This window comes from Miniopterus natalensis, chromosome 15 (genome assembly GCF_054644295.1).
Source record: "Miniopterus natalensis isolate mMinNat1 chromosome 15, mMinNat1.hap1, whole genome shotgun sequence".
NCBI classification, from domain to species: domain Eukaryota; kingdom Metazoa; phylum Chordata; class Mammalia; order Chiroptera; family Miniopteridae; genus Miniopterus; species Miniopterus natalensis.
In genome coordinates, this window is record NC_142095.1 from 31,439,552 (window position 1) to 31,445,551 (window position 6,000).

Sequence of the window (6,000 nt, forward strand, 5' to 3'; positions counted from 1 at the left end):
GGCTGAAGCACACCAGGTAAATTATTGCATATCCACCGCTCCAGTGACTGAATATCTATGTACACCCTTCAATTAATACATAAGCTTTCTACAATAATGGCGGCCTCCAGCTTCCGCCTGACATGATGAAACTATCCTTTGTACTTAAGAAAACGCTTTTAGCCCGGCCGGGCGTGGCTCAGCGGTTGAGCATCGACCTAGGATCCAGGCGATCGGGGTACGATTCCCGGTCAGGACACATGCCCAGGTTGCGGGCTTGATCAATGACTCTCTCAACATTGATGTTTCTGTCTCTCTCTCTCTGTCTCCTTTCCTTTCTCTGAAATCAATAAAGATATAAAAATGAAAAAAAATAAAATGCTCTTTTGTACAAATTTGTATAATGAGCAGAAAAGAGCATTATATCCATCTCTGGATGATGCTAATTCCTTTTGTAATCACACTCTCACCTGGCCATCGGATAACCTAGAAACCAACCTGTAAAGTTAAACCACCACTGACACTCCTTGTAGAAAATACAGCAGATTGAAGGTTAAATAGATACGTGCCTGTCTGTGTTAAGGAGATAAATAGAAGTAATGGCAGCTATTGGCTGAGCCCTTACAGTGTGTCAGGCACTGTCCTAAGCACTCCCTATGCACGTATTCATTTAACCCTCACCACAGCTTTATATAATAGGGATTCTTATTATTCCCTATTTTATGCCTGAGGAAATGGAGGCACCCAGAAGAAATACCTTACATACAGTTTCACAGGTAGTAGATGACAACCAGGATTCAAAACCGGGCCATCAGTTTCCAGAACCCTCCCTGTTAACCTCTTAGCTAAACCGTCTCTCAATCACGTAGGATTCGCCCACTGAAGCGTATGAATAGAGGGAGCAAGTGATGTCCAGCCTGTTACTTTAAGGACATGTAAGTTGGCCCAGCCTGGCGTGGCACAGCGGTTGTGCGTCGACCTAGGATCCAGGAGATCGCGGTTTGATTCCTGGTCAGGGCACATGCCCGGTTGTGGGCTTGATCCCTAGTCGGGGGTGTGCAGGAGGCAGCCGATCAATGACTCTCTCATCATTGATGTTTCTCTCCCTCTCCTTTCCTCTCTCTGAAATCAATAAAGATATATTTTTAAAAATAAAAATAATCTTTCCTTTAAAAAAAAAAAGAAAAAGAAAGAACATGTAAGTTACCCAGAGGAGAAGGAAGAGTGTCCTAGACAGAGGGAAGTGTTTGTTCAAAAGCCCTGAATGAAGAGATCACAGTATGTTCAGGGCACTAAAGTTAGCTCCAAATGAATAAAATGCCAGGCAGAAGTGAAGCTGGAGAAATGGCTGAGGCCAGATAATGAAAGGTCTTGATACGGCCCGTTAGTGTGTTAATCATTATCCCAGAGCAATGGGGTTGGCAGAATTGGATTTGCATTTTCTAAAAACCATTATGGCTGGAACATAGAGCATGAATTAGAAGGGACAACAAGATTGAGATCATCTAACTGAGAGATAATGGTGGTCTAGGGCAGAATTGTTGAGAAGGGACTGAAAGGGACAGACTCAAGTGATGTTTAGGAGCTATACCCAGTACAGCTTCATGGTTGAATACGGAGAAGGCGGTGCAAGGTTTCTGGCTGGGGCAGCTGGGAGAATGGTGTACCATTTCTCAAGTTAGGGATTCAGCAGGAGAAGCAGATTTGTGGGTAGCTTGTGGATGGTGATAAATTCAGGCCCAGGTTTGCTGAGTTTGGGATGTCTGTGGGAGATGTTCAGTAGACAGTTAGCTACACAGGTCTGGGGCTGGAAATAGAACTGAGAGTTGGCAGCTAATAGACGGGAGTGGATGAGATTTCCCCCGGAGTCTGTAGGGTACAAAGAGAAGAAAGCCAAGGGCACAACACTGGGGAACACCAACATGAAAGAAAAAGGCAAAGAAATTTGAGGAGTAGTGGAAAGGTCAGAGGAAAACCAGGAGAACTAGGTGTCAAGTCATACAGGGGATGGTGGGGAAGCATTAAATTGTATTACCGTTCCCCTGATAATTGATTTTCCCTCCCTGCAGTGTCCCCTCCCATGGGAGGATCAATTGTCTTCCCCCACAGACATCAAGTGTGGCCTTGTGACTTGTTTTGGCCAATACAGTGAGAATGTAAGTGGCAAGTGTCACTTCTGAGCAGAAACTTTAAGAGCCAGCCCAGAGTTTTTTAACACGTCTCATTTCCCTCTTCCATAAGACTGGCAATGTTCCAAATAGAGGCTACTTCATCAGTCTGGGTCCCAGAATAAAGATCGCCTGGAGCAGAACCATGATGCACAATCAGCATGAGTGATAAATATTTAGTGGTTACATCCTCTGAGACTTTGGAAGCACTTGTTATTGCAGCATAACCTAGCCTATCCTGACTAATACAGCAGAAAGGTACAATTCAGTTGGAAGGTTCAAAAAAGGTTTCACGCAGTCAGCTGATTTTCAATGGGGTACCAAGGCATAAATAGGGGACAGAATGATTTGTTCAGCATGCGGTGCTAGGACAATTGGATATCCATATCAAAAGACTGAAGGTGGAGCCTCACCTCATATCACATATAAAAGTTAACTCAAATGGATCAAAGCCTAAATGTAACAGCTAAAACTATAAAACTCTTAGAAGAGAACACAATTAAATCTTTATAACCTTGGATTAGTCAATAACGTCTTAGACATGACACTAAAAGTGCAAGCAACAACAAAAAGATAAATTAGATTTCATCAAAAATTAAAACTTTTGTATTGAAGAGACAACCCATAGAATGGGAGAAAATATTTGCAAATCATATATCTGATAAGGCCCCCTTGTACCTACAATGTATAAATAACTTTTAAGAATATATTAATGACTGTTACAATTCAAAACAAAAAAACAAATAACCATATTTTAAAATGGGGAAAAGATTTGAAAGTACATATCTCCAAAAAAAGTACACAATGGCCAGTAAGCACATGAAAAGACGCTCAACAACATTAGTCATCAGAAAAATGCAAACTAAACCATGAGATACTTTTTATACCCACTATGTGGCTAGAATAAAAAAGACAGAAAATGGCAAGTGTTGGTGAAGATGTGGAGAAACTGGAGCCTTCTCTGCTTGTGAAAATGTAATATACTGCAGCAGCTATGAAAAAAATCTGGCAGGGCTTCAGGTGGTTAAACATAGAATCACCGTATGATCCAACAATTCTACTTCTAGCTGTATAGCCTAGAGAAATGAAAACAGATGCCCACACAAAAACTTGTACATGAATATTCATAGCACCTATATCCACAATAGCCAGGAAGTGGAAACAACCCAGTGTCCACCACTAATGAACAGATAAACAAATATGGTATATCTTATGCAATGGAATATTATTCAGCAATAAGAAAGGATGAAACTTTGACGCATGCTACAACATGGTTGAACCTTGAAAACATTACGCTAAGTGAAAGAAGCCACACACAAGAGACCACATATTGTATAATTCAACTGATATTAAATTTTTTTAAAAAAAGATATCTTGCCCGGCCGGGCGTGGCTCAGCGGTTGAGTGTCGACCTAGGATCCAGGCGATTGGGGTTCGATTCCCAATCAGGGCACATGCCAGGGTTGTGGGCTCGATCAATGACTCTGTCATCATTGATGTTTCTCTCTCTCTCTCTCTCTCTCTCTCTGAAATCAATAAACATATATTTTAAAAATAAAAATAAATAAATAAATAAATAATATATCTTTATTGATTTCAGAGAGGGAGGGACAGGAAGGGAGGGAGAGAGATACAAACCTCAATGATGAGAGAGTCATTGATCAGCTGCCTCCTGCAAGTGCCCCACCAGAGGTCGAGCCCCCAACCCGGGCATGTGGCCTGAACTGGAATCAAACCTCGATCTCCTAGATCATAGGTCAATGCTCAACCCCTGAGCCACACCAGCTGGGCAGTATTAAATATTCTTTCTCTAAAGAATAGACAAAAGTACAGAAACAAAAAGAAGGTTAGTGGTTGGTTACCTAGGGTTGGAAGGGGGCAATGGGAGGCTTGGAAGTGACAGCTAAGGATGCAGGGTTTCTTTTTAGGTTATCGAAAATGTTCTAAAATTGATTGTGATTATGATTACACAACTCTGTGAATATGCCAAAACCCACTAAACTGTACTTAAATTCAATGGTTTAAGTATGTTAAATGGCAAATTATGTGGCATATGAATTATATCTCAAATAAAGCTGTTAAAAATAAAAGAAAGGTTTCACGGAGGCGAAGGCACTTGCGATGGCCTCAGAGGAGTGGTAGGAGTTGAGAAAGTGGAGAAAGAACAAGTGAAAAGGGCATAAAGGTGGAAAAGTAAAGAGTGACAGAGAACGGAGAGTATGACTTTTGTTTGTTTGTTTGAGAATTTAGGGTTTTGTTTTAGGGTCTCAAACCAAAGCTGCCTCTATCTCTAAGCCAAGCTAGATTTTAGATCACAGCGACAAATCAAAGGGCGCCATACCCCCTTCGTTTCCTCTCAAATGCTGTGCCAAAAAAAATACCTGGTTATTAGCTACATTGCTTGCAGCCCTCCACTGGAAAGCAGGATAACTCAGAGCCGGTGTAAGGTTTCCTCTTTGGGAGGAACAAATGTAGCAAATAATTTGTTTTTTAAATTCCGGAGTTATTCCAAAATATGAAGCTAATTGGAGCAGATAACTGTGACTGCAGAATAGCCAGGTCCTGGCCACCTTGAGGAAACTCTAATGCTGAAAAACATAGCTGAAGGGAGAATTGTTCATATGCACGTGGACAATCTCCAGGATAGCGGCAGGGAACGTGAATATGACAGAAAGGAAGACGGTTAGCACATCTCCAAAGCCCACAGGGAATGTCGGTAGGTCTCTTGGAGACAGTAATAAGAAAAGTATTCTAGCTCCTGGTCTCAAGCTCAAGGGAAAGGCGTTAGGTCAGGGGCAGTCCAGTCTCGGGAGTCAGGCGATTGCAGGCTCCGCCCCTGAGCCTGAGGCATGCGGTTGCCTCATGGAAAGTGCTCCCTTTTCTGCCCATGGCACAACTAGTTGATCTTGTGCTGGCCACACTGAACTCAATTTCTGCTTTTGTGGGCAGGGTGGAGGGCCTGCCTATGTCAGTGTGGTTTGATGGGAAACTTTCCAGGTGTACACATAGAGGGAAGAACATTTTCTGATTCCAGGGAAGAAAAGAAAACAACCCCCAGGGTTATGGCTTCTAAGGTGGTGAGAGAACTCTCGCTTGCTCTGCTTCGTCCAGGAAGTCTTCCTGTGCATACAGTGTGCATTCAGCAGCTGGAAGCAAGGCTGCTCAAACCTGTTATAGGTGGCGGAGCACGTGGAAGTCAGCTTCCTTTGCAGAAGATGATCCAACACTGGCATTTCTATTGCTCATTGTATGGACCATGATTTAACTCAGAATATATGCATGGATTTAGCATCTGGGTTGGGCTAGAAACTCCTGCTTAATTTATTGTGCATACTGTTATAAATGACAAAATCACAGCCATAAGCATACCGGCTCATGGAGAAAACAAACTGTTGAGCTACTCAGGTTCCAGCTTCTAAGTGTCTTCATGGCATTCATTTCCAATATCCTTTTGCCAATAGGTTTGAGTGTTCTGCTAGTACCTATAGTAGTCATCAAGTAAAAATGTTGGGAGAAAAACTTAATATTGACAAAGTACTAGTTATTGGCTCTTATGTGTGTGGGTTTTTTTAAAGCAAATCAAAAAGGAAAAAAAAAATCCTATTTGGGGGACTTTGGAGTCAGAAAGACCTGGGTTTAAATTAAGAACAAGGGCTGTGTGACATTGGGCAAGTTACTAAATCTCTTGGAAACTGCTTCCTCTTTTTAAGATGGCAATGATACCTACTTGGCAGAGTTATTCTCAAGATTAGCATTAATGTATGGAAACCCCCTGGCACATAGTAGGAGCCTTACTAAAGGAAAGATATGGGTAATATTACTGGCATCAGAACACTTTCAGCTCCCAAAACAC